This window comes from Argopecten irradians, chromosome 1 (assembly GCF_041381155.1).
Source record: "Argopecten irradians isolate NY chromosome 1, Ai_NY, whole genome shotgun sequence".
In the NCBI taxonomy this organism is placed as follows: domain Eukaryota; kingdom Metazoa; phylum Mollusca; class Bivalvia; order Pectinida; family Pectinidae; genus Argopecten; species Argopecten irradians.
Window position 1 is genome coordinate 54227805 of NC_091134.1, and position 16607 is coordinate 54244411.

The 16607-nt window shown below is 34.5% G+C and overlaps 1 pseudogene; it reads left to right on the plus strand.

Annotated features, from left to right (window-relative positions):
- The first annotated feature begins 809 nt into the window (after positions 1 to 809).
- LOC138333525 (Golgi-associated PDZ and coiled-coil motif-containing protein-like) lies at positions 810 to 16207 on the plus strand (annotated as a pseudogene).
- The last annotated feature ends 400 nt before the right edge of the window (positions 16208 to 16607 follow it).

Here is a 16607-nt window from a genome sequence, read left to right on the forward strand (position 1 = left end):
TGACTATAAGGTACTGTAAACCAACTTTCTTTCTCTGCTGTTAAATTTCGTGATTTCCATTTCAAAAAAAATCGCAAAGATTAATATTCACAGTTTTAACAGACTATTGAATGATAATTTCAATCAATATAGATGACGTAGATATTAATTTGCAGAGAGAAACTTTCACTAATTTACTTGGATAAGTGCTCTGACTACTAATTATTATCCATATCAGAACAAAATTTGAAGGTTAAGTTTAAAAAAAAAATAGATTTTAAATAGTACTGTACGCCATAAGGGGTAACTTTAAAACAGGTTTTTACATGTATATCAACATTTTTTGAAAGCTTAAATAGCCGAATTAATTAATTCATAGCTTGAGTTGTACTTCTTTTAATTAATGCTCATTGTGATTTAAAATTAAGGTCAATAGTCTACTTGATTAAAAGTGCCAACTAGAACTGCATTTCAAAAATTCTGTTCTCTGTGGGTTCACAGTATCAGTGGAAAACTTGAACAACTAAACGAAATTCTGATTTTCATTTTTCAAGGGGCAACACATTTTAGTTCAAAATTTACTTATAATGCAACCATACTAATTCACTTAAACGTTTGTCTTTAATATCCTATTAATAACTTCAGAAAATAACACTTTCTTTGTTATTTTTGCATTTTTAGTGTGGCTCATCAAATATTTCGTAAATTCCGGATAGTAAATTGCAAGGATTTCTAAAATTAGAACGTTCATTATCAGGGTTACAAAAATGTTTATCACGAAGGTCGATTCAAGGATAGCGGATAAATAACAATAAAAACGTTGATTTTTATTATTTTGTGAAAATGGCAGCCACTTTGTCATTCCGTTGGCTGGAAATTCTCGAAAAGGAATTTGACAAGTCATTTGTAGATCTGGATTTACTGCTTGGAGAGATAGATCCTGACCAATGCGAACTCACATTTGAAGGGCGACAAAAAATGACAGCACTAAGTGCCGCCTTCGCTCAACTGTGTCACAAATCACAAACAATTTTTCAGTCAAATGCCAAAATAGAAGTAAGAACGCACCCCTATCTACAATGCAAAGGCTTTATCAACAGATTGCTTCTATCGATTTCTTGTTTGATATGCAATATCAAGTTTGAAATTTCAATAAACATTATGCTTAATGTTATTTCGGAAATTGTTTGGAACCCATAGGAAGTTGCCACGTCACGAAATATTGCCCTGATAGTGCCGGCATGTTTATCTATGTTTATGCTTTTTTGCTCCAATGAAAGTCTATATGAAGCCATTTTTATGAGAGAAAGTATATGTTCTAACAATGATTATTTTAAAAAGATGGGAAGTCTTAATTTTGCTAGTCTTAATTTTTGAAAAAATCAAATCAGAATAATATTGATAAAATTTAGACCTGTAAACTGTACTATAACAGTATAGGAAATTTAATAATTCATCAGCTGTTCATCTGTCAAAGTGTACATAATTGCAAACATTTGGTTCTGCTTTTATAATCCCCAGGAGATCAAATTTTAAATCGACTAATCAGACAGTTTCATTAATTCTTCTTGTAAACAAATGGTAATTATTAAAAGAATTACCAAATGGTATGCAGACAAAGGAAAATCGTTTGATTTTGTTAAAATGGTTTTATGAACTGAATTGAGCTTGTCAATTAATTAAATAATTACTGTTGACGCAAGAATAGTGTGAACGGTTTCGGTTGATCAATACATCTGCATTCTGTCGCTATTGCCTGGCAGGCTGGCAGTACATTCTCGATACCTTGGTCACAGTTATGGTTATGTTATCTTGACTGTGCCGTATGGTGGCGCTGTTACGTCACACACACTTGTTGCGGGAAACGCGCTTGTCAGGAGCTGAGCCACTGTCAAAATGGACGACTTTGTTGAGCGCGTTAACCCGGTACTGTCGTTAAATACAATGAGAAGTTAGTCGTTGCTGTGTCCACTTATCTATATTCACGACCTGATACCAGTACAACAACTTGATTTGATTGTTTTTGTCATATTTATTTGATTAGTCAAGAGATTGAGGCAACACAGTAGGACCTAGCTACAGTAGAATAGGCCTAATAAGCATCTGGCGTTCGTAACACGAACTGTACAATACGTCCTTGCTTAAGATAACTTTTAAAATACGTTACCATTATCTGATAAGAGTGTTAACATTGAATAGTTTGATATTTGAGATTTTGATGTCATACAAGTGTTCTTTTCCGTAATATAGACTAGGATACAGTTGTTACAGCATATTAGGCCTACTCCTTTTCCGGCAGTTCCAGTATCCAAGTTAACAGTAATATAACGCTGTAGAGCTAGACAAGTCGCAGAAAATTAAAGAAAGAGGTTTAAAACAGATACTTACATCAAGATCATTACTTGTATTACATATTATGTCTAAATCGGCAACACGTAAGCACTGACATTGACTGTACATTGTCATCTGAATATTGTTGGTTCGGTTAATTTTTATTACAGCCGAAGATCACCTTTAGAAAGTTGTCTGCAGCATGATCTAGTTAATGTTACACATGTTTCATCTCGGAAGTATGGTATGGAAGCACAATGTGTTGCAAACAATACAGCTGTCGTACATTGACAATACAGTATGTAGACCAACTTCTGTAGATTAAATGAGCATGGTTTTCACGAAAAAAAACAAGAACATTCCTACCATTCCAAATATTTTTGGCATCGTTTTTAGATTAAATAATATTTTATTTGTTTAAAAAAACACCGAAACCCAACTCACAGAAATGGTAAAAGTAAAGTACCTTTAGCTTCTGTACGTGTAGTCCGGTTTCCTAATTCATACGTTTAGTATTTTTTGGGTTACATTTCAGTCTTCGATTTCTCCATGATAATGTTTCAACGCTTGCCAAAAACTATTCCATACTGATGTCCAATTTGACTACGGTAATTACTGTTCATACTGAATGTAATATTACAATATGTAAACTAACTTCAGTAACATTGCTTGGAGTCTTGTAATGTACGGTACGTTTCGTTAAAAACATGTGTAATCGTTGTCGCACTGTTCACACTATTCTTGCGTCGACAGTAAAGGCGATACAATGTAAACAAGACAGCATTCCTTTTGTATTGATTGAAACAAATAAATCTTAATATAAAGGGGATATGGAATTACATGTTTGTATCTAGGTTCATTTACATGTGACATTGATTATTTTATTTATTTTGGTAATGGTTTCACCTAAGATAATGCAGTGATATCTTATATCTGTTTTGTAGTCAACCGTTGCATATATGCAACAATGCATTATCTTTATATTAAATCCAAGACAGTTGCAGTTATTTACAGTTATGTTAGATTATTAGGGTTCTTTAAACCTCTTTCCCCTGGGTTGGGGGTTTAAATTTGAGAGACTGGTGATATGGTAAAGCCAAGACAAGCAAGTGCTTAAGGTACTCTGTTTTTTTAGGATGGTGGGTGGCTTTTACTTCTCTCACTAGAAGGATTTATCCATCGTCAGCTTATGTTAAATACCTTCTTTTCAATTAGTTGTGTTTTTGATGAAAAATATCACAGTGTAGATGAAAGTACAATTGCTGAATAGAGCTAAGTACAAGTGGCCAGATGATATTGAAATTAAATGCAGATATATTGTGTACCATTATTTTAGCCCACCAACATTCAGATGGTAGGCATATTCAAAATCAGCCAACTGCGTCCGTCTTCCGTCGTCCACGCGTCCTCCCCACGTCGATTTGTGGGGTTGAGGGGGGTGGTCCGTAAACCAATTCTATGTTAATGCACTATTTCTATTCTTAAAAACTGCTGCAGGGTTTTTTGTTCAAGACTTGACATGGAGGGTCCCCTTAGTGTCCATTATTTGTTGCCATACAGATTTTGAGGCTGATCGGAAAAACAAGATGGCCGCCAGGCAGCCATCTTTGATTTTGGCAGTTGAAGTTTGTTATCGATATTTCTTGAGAACTACTGAAGGGATTTTGTTCAAACTTCACATGGAGGTTACCCTTGGTCCCTAGTTGTGCCATATAGATGTTGAGGCTGATCGGAAAAACAAAATGGCCGCCAGGCAGCCATCTTTGATTTTGGCAGTTGAAGTTTGTTATCAATATTTCTTGAGAGTTACTGAAGGGATTTTGTTCAAACTTCACATGGAGGGTCCCCTTGGTCCATATTTGTGCCATACAGATTTTGAGGCTGATCGGAAAAACAAGATGCCGCGCCAGGCAGCCATCTTTGATTTTGGCAGTTGAAGTTTGTTATCAATATTTCTTGAGAACTACTGAAGGGATTTTGTTCAAATTTCACATGGAGGGTAACCTTGGTCCCTACTTGTGCCATACAGATTTGGAGGCTGATCGAAAAAAAAAAAACAAGATGGCCGCCAGGCAGCCATCTTGGATTTTGATAGTTAAGGTTTGATATCCCTATTTCTCAAAAAGTGCTGAAGGGATCTTCCTGATATGTAGGTTCCCCTAGGGCTCCTTGTGGTATTTGCATATTGAGTCATTGCCATGGGGGGCGAGGGGAGGGAGAGGTGGGGATGGGGCAGGGGGGGGCGAGGCGGAGGGGGACGTGGAGAGGGAGGAGAGAGCCAGAGGCCGGCCATCTATGGTGTGGGCGGGGGGGGGCTTGGATTTGGATAGTCATAAAGAGTTTGGTATATGTGCATATATTCTACCATGAAAAGTACCTGAGAGGGGATTCCTGTTCTCACATTTCATATATGTACGGTACCCACCGTAGGGGACCTTAGTTGAGCATACATATGCATTTGGGACCGGTCGGAGCGGCCGTCAAACAAAAAAGCTGGCCGAGGTCAGTCACATTTTTGGATTTTTTTTATTATATACAGAAGTTATATGTTATCGCTATTTCTCATTTCTCAAATTGAATGGAATGCGATCTTTCCTATACTCAAATTGATCTACAATGATAGGGTTCCCCCTGATGGGGAGGGTGTGCCCTAGTATTTGTGCTATATAGTATGATATTGGAACCGATATGCGTATCAGACGGATATGGTGCCACACGCAAGGAGTCAACTTGGATATTATTGTGAAAATGAAGTTTTGATAATTAAACCCGGACGGCCACCTCCCGCAATTTCTCTCAAGGAACTGAAGGAGCGTCTGACTGCAATTATATACATAGTCGTATTTATAATGAAAAACGAAATGATTATAAAAAATTAAGAGAGAACGAGTATCAAATCTTTTCCTGTGGTCAGATATAGATCAATCTTTGGTGGAGGTGGGATTGTACGTTGTACTGAAATATTAAATACAGGCATAGGGAAAAAAATTCACAGTACTGGTAGCTCAACAACATGAGATAATAAATGGGTCTGATAACGCTGCCTACATCAGTATCTAATTTAACTTTGTTATTGAAATATATGCTGTATTTAACTTCCTTGTGTTTTACTGTTTTCAAGGCACAGCTGTTGGACATGAGATCTGGCTTGGCCCAAATAAAAGCATCAAAGACCATGTTAGAGAAGGAACTGGGAGATGTATTATTACAGCTACACTCCTCACAGCTACAGAGACAGGCAGAAAAAGGTGTGGAAATAGACTCGTCAGTCATCAAAAAGAAAGTGGTAGGTATATCACAATGTATGTGGTGGTTTTGTGAATAACAAACTACCATATGGTAGTTATTACCATCTTGAGTTTCTCATTTCCGGTAGTTTCTCATTTGATATCAATTTTCTTAATTTAACAAGCATATGGGTACCACTGCTTAGGAGAGTGCAAATTATCTACGATTTCTGAACTTTTCATTAAAGTCTAGCTCTCCTGGCGCTGAAGGGCCTGTGAGCCTTATGTCATGGCCGCGCGTCCTGTACCGTCCGTGCGCGCCGTCAACATTTCCCTTAAATCGGAATGTAACCAAATTTGGCCACAAACATCCTTGGGGGAGGGGAACATAACCTTGTATAAATTTTGGCTCTGGACCCCCCAGGGGCAGAAGGGGCGGGGCCCAATAGGGGAAATAGAGTAAATCCTTTAAATCGCTACTCTAAGTTTCCCCTAGAGTTCTGCATGGATTGTAACCAAAATTAGCTACAAACATCCTTGGGGGAAGGGGAACAGAACTTGTATAAATTTTGGCTCTGGTCCCCAGGGGCAGGAGGGGGCGGGGCCCAATAGGGGTAATAGAGGTAAATCCTTTAAATCGCTACTAGTCATAGAGTTCTGAATGGAATGTAACCAAATTTGGCCACAAACATCCTTGGGGGAGGGGGAACAGAATTTGTATAAATTTTGGCTCTGACCCCCCGGGGGCAGAAGGGGCGGGGCCCAATAGGGGTAATAGAGGTAAATCCTATAAATTCGCTACTTGTCCTAGAGTTCTGAATGGATTGTAACCAAATTTGGCCACAAACATCCTTGGGGAGGGGAAACAGAATTTGTATAAATTTTGGCCTCTGGTCCCCCGGGGGCAGGAGGGGGGGGGCCCAATAGGGGAAATAGAGGTAAATCCTTTAAATCGCTACTTAGTCATAGAGTTCTACATGAATTGTAACCAAATTTGACCACAAACATCCTTGGGGGAGGGGAAACAGACTTGTATAAATTTTGGCTCTGGTCCCCCAGGGGCAGGAGGGGCAGGGCCCAATAGGGGAAATAGAGGTAAATCCTTTAAATCGCTACTAGTCCTAGAGTTCTGCATGGATTGTAACCAAAATTTGGCCACAAACATCCTTGGGGGAAGGGGAACAGAACTTGTATAAATTTTGGCTCTGGTCCCCCGGGGCAGGAGGGGCGGGGCCCAATAGGGGTAATAGAGGTAAATCCTTTAAATCGCTACTAGTCATAGAGTTCTGAATGAATGTAACCAAATTTGGCCACAAACATCCTTGGGGGAGGGGGAACAGAACTTGTATAAATTTTGGCTCTGACCCCCCGGGGGCAGAAGGGGTGGGGCCCAATAGGGGAAATAGAGGTAAATCCTTTTAAATCTCTTCTTGTCCTAGAGCTCTACATGAATTGTAGACCAAATTTGGCCACAAAAATCTAAAACATCCAAATTTGCTATGCAAGTTTTAGTATAATTTATTGATTAAAATTTAAATTTTGCCTGAAGGGTGGGGCCCAATAATTTGTTAATATTAAGATTCCTCAGAAAAAACAATAACCTGTATTCAGAACTTACTCAAACCAGTTACAGCCCTCTGGGCCTCTGTATTTAAAAGAAAAAACCTGAAATTTAGTTACATTACAGTAAAATGTTGTTCAATGCACAAGGATATCTATGCAAGTTTTAGTATAATTTATTGATTAAAATTTAAGAATGATATCTGTAAGACTATTACCAAAGAAAAGTTTAATTAATGCATTGAAAATCTAAAACATCCAATTTGCTGATAATGGAATCAGAAATGGCTGAACTTCGCCGTGAGAATGATGAGCTTCGCCAGTATGTGTTAGCACTGCAGGGGAGAAGTGTATGGGGCAAGGCTCGCTGCCAAATACCTGGATAAGGAATTAGCTGGAAGGTAGAATTTTGTGTGATTTGGTTTTTATCTTCTGATGAATCCCTGACAAATAATACTGTATATAAAGAAAGCCATTATACATATGTATAAACAGTCAATAGGTTATATATATTTATAGATAATGATAAAATATTATATTGTTTATTTATGGAAGTTCCTTGGACCAAATGCTGGTAATCTTCATTGACAAATTGATATCTAACATTTAATATATGACATTGATGTTTGCATGTAAATGAAACAAAAATATTTATGTAGCATTCTGTTAAAAAGAATACATTAGTGATAATAATTGCAGTTTTTGAAATAAATTGTTAAAGTTAAAGGATTAAGTATCAGTCATGTTTAGTAAAACTCTCATAACTTTTATTCAATTTTAATATCAATGTTTATTCAGATGTTTTCAGTAGATTGTTATGCATATTGGAATTATATTGTCTAATTCAGAATACAACAGATTCAGTTGTTGGGACGAGATATGAGGGGGGCAGAACACGATAGGCTATGGAACCAATTGGAGGCAGAGATTCACCTCCACCGACACAAAACTGTGATAAGGGCATGTCGTGGTCGGACCACACGGAAAAAGAAGCTCCCTGTCCCTGCAGGACATGTAAGTTATCTAAGATAAAAAAGTTATACATTCACTACCTCAGATTCTGATGACTTGCATTCCAAGCTTATGCTTCACTGCCCAAATCCGAAGAATTTCTAACATTAATACATTGTGAACTCTTTGCCTCATATTTGACACATCTGCTACTTTTTTCATATATTTCTAACTTCTGTTTTTATCACTCTTAAAATCATTATGACTGCTTCTTTAGATTTGTTCATTTTGCTTTAGTTTTGCAATTATAAATTAACATTAAGATACCTGTCTTAGTATCGAAAAAAACCATTGAACTGAACATGTAAAAGTTATTTTACATTTGAAAAAGATTTATGGAATCATTATTTGTATTTATAGGACTTTCAGTCACTTAGGAAACAGCATGGACTGGGAGATGTCCGCAAGGTCGTGCTCAATAAAGGGGAAGATGATGGACTTGGGTTGTCCATAACTGTAAGTACTCCACTGGATGTGAGATGTACACCGTCAAATAAGAGGTTTCATGTCACCTTTATATGAAATCATATGACGAAATTAAAACTGGAAAGTTATCTTTGTTAGCAATATTTTACCATTTAGATAAATTCAAGTGATGGCCACATGTTCGAAACATTTTTTTTGCATAAATAGGGAAAATACATACCGGGTATACTGGTAGATATGAACAAAGAAGACCATTGCTCCATCAGATAATTTCTAAAGCTTCATTGGTCGCAATACCCACAAAATGATATTATGGTGTATATTCTATATGAAAGCATAATTTGCCAGCTAACCACTGGTCAAGTTCTTTCAAAGATGACCTGTTCTCCTCAGTGGATGACGATTTACTTCTTTATTTTCAGGGAGGTAAGGAGCATGGTGTTCCTATTTTGATATCAGAAATCCACGAAGGACAGCCAGCAGAACGCTGTGAATCTCTGTACGTAGGTGACGCTATCTTATCAGTGAATCAAATAGATCTCCGTAACGCCAAGCACGCAGAGGCAGTTCAAGTTTTATCACAACAAGTAAGTATTCCATAAGTGTAATAACAACAGATCAATTGTTCTTTGAAAGAATTTCTAAACATTCGATACTTTGTATAAATTTTATTGGCAATAATATGAGTCCATATTATTTGTCCTTACTGGGTATCAAATATTGTTTGCTCTTATTACTGAATACAGATTACAAAAAGAACAAGAATGTTCCTTCTAGGTTTCATTAATAAAAATGTTATTTTCTGAAATGCTAACATAAGTAAGTAGAAAATACATAAATGTATGATAAAATGTTAAAAAAGATGATTGAAATCATGAATTGGTTTGTAGCAAGGAGAGATAGAACTAGAGGTCATGTTTGTGGCACCTGATGAGGACAGTGATGAAGACAATAATGAATATGATGATGAGAATGGATTTCGGTAAGTCAGTCCTAAACCAAGAGTTCTTGGAGATATATTGCAAACTTTTTTCAATGTTTTTTTTTAAGTAACTTTACTGTAAACATACCCAGAGTTTGCTGTACATTCACAATTAAAGGTAACTAAATTCTGTTTTGACAATCATGATCATGTGAAAACCTATCTATGCAACAAAATGTTACAATATGTACTTCTACAGTATACTGCCATTATTAACAGATTATCCTGGCAGTTATTGCAGTTTGATTTAAAGCTCAATCTATTCAGATTTTACTTGTAGCTGGATGTTAGTGTTTCCTTACTTCTTGGATATGTTAGATAATGAAAACCAACTTGATGAAGAAGGTATGATAAATATACAATCCTCCCTTCTTTATAATTTTTTTCTCCTTCCTGTCTCAGTTACCGTATCTATGATGAAGAGGTGTTCAGCAGTGGAAGTGAAGTGGACCGACGAGAACAAAAGATGTCGATGTCAGCCTCCGCATCAGCCGACGGTCCACCAATGTCACCACCCACCCCCAAATCTCCCATGTCAACCAACACTAGTCCTGGAAGGTTGGTATCATATGGAACCATTGTTATTATGGCCATTCAATAGTTGAAAACAAGTAGAGTTGTACAGAGATATTATTGTGGCTAAATGGTAAAGCTGTCCTTACATTCTACTATATAAGGCCTGCCTCATGGTTGTAATATCTAAAACCCATTCAGGGCAGTTGTCAGATATTGGATGTAGTCAGACAGAAGTATTTCTAAGTACTCCAGTTTCATCCTCATCCAAAACCTGACATGACCCTGATAGCTGTTAAAGGGTATTAAACAGAATAAAACAAAAAAAACAAACCCAAGGCAAGAAAGTCAAGCTGTAGTATAGGCATTTGAAGGTTTTAAGAGAAATAAGAAATATAAAAAGTTTTAAGCTTTCATATTTAATCAATAATTATTTCTATACAAGGGGGTCATATTTATTTTAGTAATACATGTACTTGCAACTTACATTTTGAATACATGTACCTTTAATGTATTGTAATTTGTATTAATTAAAAAAGAGTAGGCCTATAGCATGACAGACAAAAACTCTCAATTAACAGGTACGCAAATGTAGGTGTAATTGAAATGGATCTCTTAGTCTTTTAAATAATAATGTTTCAGATCAAATTTAGAGAGTGCTTCACCTGAAAAGAGCCCTATACATGAGAATGGACAGCATAGCCAAGAACCCGTACAGGTGGGTTCACTTCAGTCTAATAGCATTCAAGGCGATGTTGGTGAGAATGAGGCCCCAACATTTAACAGTGACTATCGATAGGCCTGGAACAGGCATAATCTACAATAAGTTAACATAATAAACGTTTTATCATGTACTCAAGAGGGATCAGTCTTCATATAACTTCTTTTAAAGATGAAGCCAAGGTTTGTCCAAGTAGGAAGTCTTATGTAGGCGAAATGCACAATACTAGTGTAGCTGTTTTAAGTCTTTTGAAACGTCTGTCAGATCTGATGCATACTTCTGCAAGTGTCTAATCAGAGAGTTCATGTTTTCTCCTGAAATACACTAAATAACTATTCTAGTCAATCTTTTAAAAGATGTTCATTAGTAAATGATATCAAACAGAGTAAGAGAAAGAAGCAAACAGATCAAACTTACATAAAACCGTAAGAGATTGTGATTTATCCTGCAACTGTCCCGCATACTGACCGATAACTACTGCCGGATAAACTTGTGCTTTATCCGTCAATACGATATGCTTTATCCGTCAATACGATCACGTGAATTTGTTCCATATCTGACGGAACTTTTTCTAACTTGACCCAGAACTTGAACTTTCCGGTGAATGAAACGTCATTCCGTCCCGCTAAAACGTGACGTCACATTCATCGAAATGACGTCATTTTTACGATATCGAAAATCTCGTATGGCGGTGTCGTCTTTTTCTTGGCTCATGACAAAGGTATGTATTGTTAAGTAATTCTTTAATGGGTATTGGTTGTTATTTGAGTATTTTCATTTCCTTTCAGTGATATATCACCCTGAATAGAATTACGGTTACTGTTTGTGAATGCGCTTATTTATTTCCCACGGCAGTAAAAAGGAGTACACTCTCATTCGGTTAAGGGAATGAATCTTTACCTCCGCATCAAAGAAGCGTCTCGCTTCGAGCGAAACAAAGTAAGGAACTGTCAATTTGCTTTCGTTTTGAAAGCCATAATGGTTGCAGGATAAACAGAATACACGGTTAGTATCTTACAATACAAGTTTTATTTTGGTGCTCGACACGGAAAGCCGAGATGACTCGGCAAAGCCTCGTCATCTCGGCTTTCCTAAGTCTCGCACCAAAATAAACCTTGTATTGTAAGATACTAACCGTGTATTCTCTATTTCTGTGTCAATTATTATAGAAGTACATGTATATATATAATTACTAAGTGTATACATCAGGCTGTGTAAAGAAGGAGTGAACTCTTTGCAATATGGAAATTGTTTGTAGTCCTTTCCTTGGATACTCCTTGGCTTTATCCAGGTTTTACCATTATATCTATAAAAAAGTCATAGTTTAGATATAAGGATCTTTCTTTTCTTTAATGAATGCATCAATGGTGGACATTTACAGAAAAAATAATTGAAGACTTAAATTGTTTTTAATCAATTGAGCAGTAAAGGTACATTTAATGTTGATCATGTAAGGTTTTGAATAATTAAGAAATGCTGCTACTGGTAAATAGAAAAGACATCCACAATGTTGTAGCAAAACTACTGCTATGAGGAGAAAAATGATACTATACATAATCTCAAACAATTTATCTATTGAAGAAAGATTTAATTTTGCAGTTGTATAGCTAAAATATTTCTGTTTATTGATTCAATTATTATTACAAAAAGGAGATAATTAATTCACTCAGCCTTGGAGACACATTTGAACTCTTCTGATTCAAAGGCAGGAATAGTTCATTATGAATTCTCAGGGGTGAATGAGTTAATACTAATCATAATGATGCAGCGCCACCATTCCAAATGCATTTAGCTTGAAGAGTTATGTCCCCTGGTATAGACAGGGATGATTTGTTGATCTTTGAAGAACATGTTCTATTGTATTTATTGTATATGTTTGTGAGCACTTTGTTTAACAGTATATGTAAGTGTATTTTATTGAGGGATTTCCATCATTTACATAAAATATAACATAGTTATAAATTTTCTTTTTTTATTCTGAGATGTCTGTTGAAAATGTTGGTATTCAAATAATGTGTTTAAAAGAATGCAAGTGTGTGTATTTCAGTAAATATTGTTTTTGTGCCATTTCTTGTATAATATGAACTTGGAAAGACTCCAAGATAGGAAATGATAAATAATTTAATTTTTGATATTGATAAGAGTTTAGTGCTTTTCATCGTAATTATTAATCTTCAAACTGTAACTGCTGAAGATATTGGGATAGTGATTATCTGGTAGAATCAGGTAGACACAGGACAATCATACCTAATAAACAGTGATAAATATTAAAAAATGTCAGATTTTAATATTAACAAATTTTTCATTGCTTTAAAGAAAGTAGCTGATTTGTTTTTATTTACTTTCACTTTTACTTTAAAGTTCCTAAACATTTTGAGACTAGCAATTTGTTGCGTGCGAATTCACTTGTAAAAGGATATGCATGTACAATATAATTTCTTACAGTTTTTACTATTTATTTTTATATATTGTTTTAAAGTCGTCAGAAATGAGTGGTTGGATTTCATAGTCATCTACAGAGACACTTGAGTATTTATTGTCTTAAATACTAAATAAAGAAGTGTTCTTTCTGTTAAAATAACATCACAATTTAAATTTCCTATATCTAAATGCATCATCTTACAGTACAAAACAGTTGAATCTCATTTCCAACAAATTCACAATACTGGTCGTTTTGTAAAATTGTAAGGTAGGCCAAAATTATATTAAATTTTACATTAGTGAATCTGTACATGTATGTAAAGAGTTGTTAGATGTTTGATATTGAAAATGTAAAATTTGTGTCTATTTGGTGTTGCTTTAGAGTGAATCAATTGCAATGTTCAACGTTACATTTAAAGCAGGTGTTGATATCACATAAAATAATCAAAATGTTTTGTTGATGTGAAAACTAAGTTTAACCTGGTGCAGAACAAAGAATGAAAGGGCTTTAATATTATTTTGATATCTTGAAACGCTGTAAGTATACTGTATGTAAAATGTTGTTAGCAATGGTTCATTTTTTGTTTTTTATCTCAAAATAATGGAATATCTATCCTGTATACATTCTATGTGAGTGATTGCGTGTTGATAAAACTGAAGAAACAATAACTGTTCAGGAGCAAACCATGTGATATGGCATGTGCAATAGCAGAATGAAGAAATGTACAGTACCATGTATAATAACGCTCAAAAACAAATGTATATACAGTTTTATTCCTGTAAACCTTTGATTGATTTTGATCCTCCTTTAGAAATAAAGTTTGACATTGATATACATTGTATATATATGTTACCCATATTTGAATGAATTCTTTATGTTGTTACACTGATTGTTATATGTTGAATAATTCAGTATCAAAATGTGATGTACTTCCTTCAGTAGAAAACTAACATTTGTGCAGAATAAGAATGGAATATTGTTATAAAAGTATCATAAATGCAAATTGAAAGTGATATTGTGGTTGGTTCAGCTGTCTTTGTAATTTGTATAAATACTGCTATAAAGTTAAGTCTGTACAAAAATCCTTTCAGTTTTGTGATAGATATTATAGTTTCAAAATTTAATATCTGGCTTAATAGTTTCATTATTGAAAATCAGCAGAAGCCAACTTGATAACAGTATTTCGTATGAGCTTACGTTATCCAGATAAGGTTTGAAAGTTACAATTGGCCACTTGTTCCCAATTATGAAACTTTTTTTTATAACCCCAATCATACTTATAAGGCATCAGTTTCTGTACTTTGAATATAGGGTGCCAGTCAATGTTTGTTTTTTATTTTCTAGTATTTATTATTTTGAATTTGTGATTAAAAGTTTCTTTGTTTAATTGTCATGCTTTGTTTACAAACTACAGTGATAGCTGTTAAGATTCACCTCAAAGATTGTAGGTAAGTATTGATTAAGGAAATCCACTTCAACATGAAAAAATGTCTTAACAATTTGGCATTTTGGTAGCTTTGTATATTTTACTTGAAATGAACATAATACAGATATTCAAGTAATAGTATTATATAGTACTCCAATAGAAGAGCTTACCTTGTGGTGAAATTTATGTCCATAAATGCATGCCAAAATCCATACATCAATGTAAAAAGTTTACTGATTAAATGTGATTAGGGATGCGGAGTGACGGGGAAGGGAATTGCTGTTGTTTTTATTGTCAAGATTTTGTTGATTTTTAAAGATGACACAATTGTGCAGTAGATCACAACACAGAACAACCTTATTACAAGTTATAAAGAAGTAATGATCAAATGTACAGATTATTGTAATCGTAATATATGTATGTGGGATTTAATTCAAAATGTTGATGAGATTTTTCCAATCATAAAAATAGATTTAACAAGATTTTCAACCAATTGCATTTTGAAAAGTGATATAAACTTGCAATGTATCTTTAATTCTGTTGTTGTATCCTTTCTTATTTCAATAATATATGTGCAATCAAAGAAAGTGGTAAAAATTGTTGTCAAAAATGTTACTCTATATATAAAGGGCACTCTTGTCATTTTTTTTCTCATTTTATAGACAAGTTTTAATTTCAGCTATTTTAGTGATTAAAATTGTAATTGAATTTTGTAATCAAATGATAGCGTCGGATAAATAGAATAATTTCTATAAATCATAATCATGGTAATCACTCCTTCTCAAGCTTAAAGTTTTGAAGTATTGATATATTTATCTGTTCAGGAATATCTATTGTGGTATAAAGATATACAACTACAGTCTATTGTTTTCAAACTATCAAAATGAAAGATCATCTACAACTTCAGTTTACCAAGTCCCTGACATCAGATTCAGATCTATGAATGTGTCCCATAGTAAAAATTTTGTTTGACATTGAAATGCCTGTAGAGATTAGTTAAAGGAATGGATGCCCATAAATTTTACCTAAAAATAAGAATAAGACAACATATATGTATACCATATTAGACTACTTATGTCTGTTTAGGATTACCCGACCGACCCTAATTTTTTACCCCGACCCTATTTTTTTTTCCTTTTTTCTACGAAAAAAAATAAAAGTCGGGATTTCGATCTCAGGCTCTGGTTCTGGTCTTTATTTTAGAATGGAAGACACCATAACAAAACAAAAAGTCTCCAGACCTACCGACACTATTTTTTTTGCCAATGTTACCCTAAACAGACATTTTTTTTGCCTTAGCAATAGGTATTTATGTATTTAAGATTCCATTGAAGATGCCGCCAATAGAAATCTTCATCACATACATAATAGGAATGATAAATTTGAACCAATGGATATTGAAGCATATTTTCATTATTAAATGTCTAGCATAATCCTTTCAATTGTACAAAAACATAATTGTATTTGATACATTTTAATATCTTCATGTAATTTATCTTGTCTTGTCACTACATTTTGCGAGGATACTATGCTTATACTGTGAACAGTACAATTGTTGGGAAGCATTCTTCATTATTAGAGGTTTGTAAATAAATGTTTATGGAATACATATTGTGTGCACTTACCTATATTACGTATATTTACCTTCCGTTCAATATCTCTGAAATATGGTCTAGAAGGTATCTACATCTTTTATGCTATTATAAAGAAAATATGAATTAATCAAGAAATTGAAAGATCGAACATTCTAAATGTTGATAGTATGTTCTTTTTGGCAATTGTGATTTTAAAATACATTCAATAAAGTATTATGGCTTCAAAGGCTACTGTGACAAAATTGAAGTCTATGTTAAAAGATGTAAAACCAAAAACGAATCAATTATGACACAGGATTAACAAAATATTAAAGAATCATATACAACAATAAAAAAGAAACGAAAATCTTGGAGTTTGAACAACCATCGTAAGCCATGCAATAGACCGGATGTTCGAGACATTGTACATTGCAT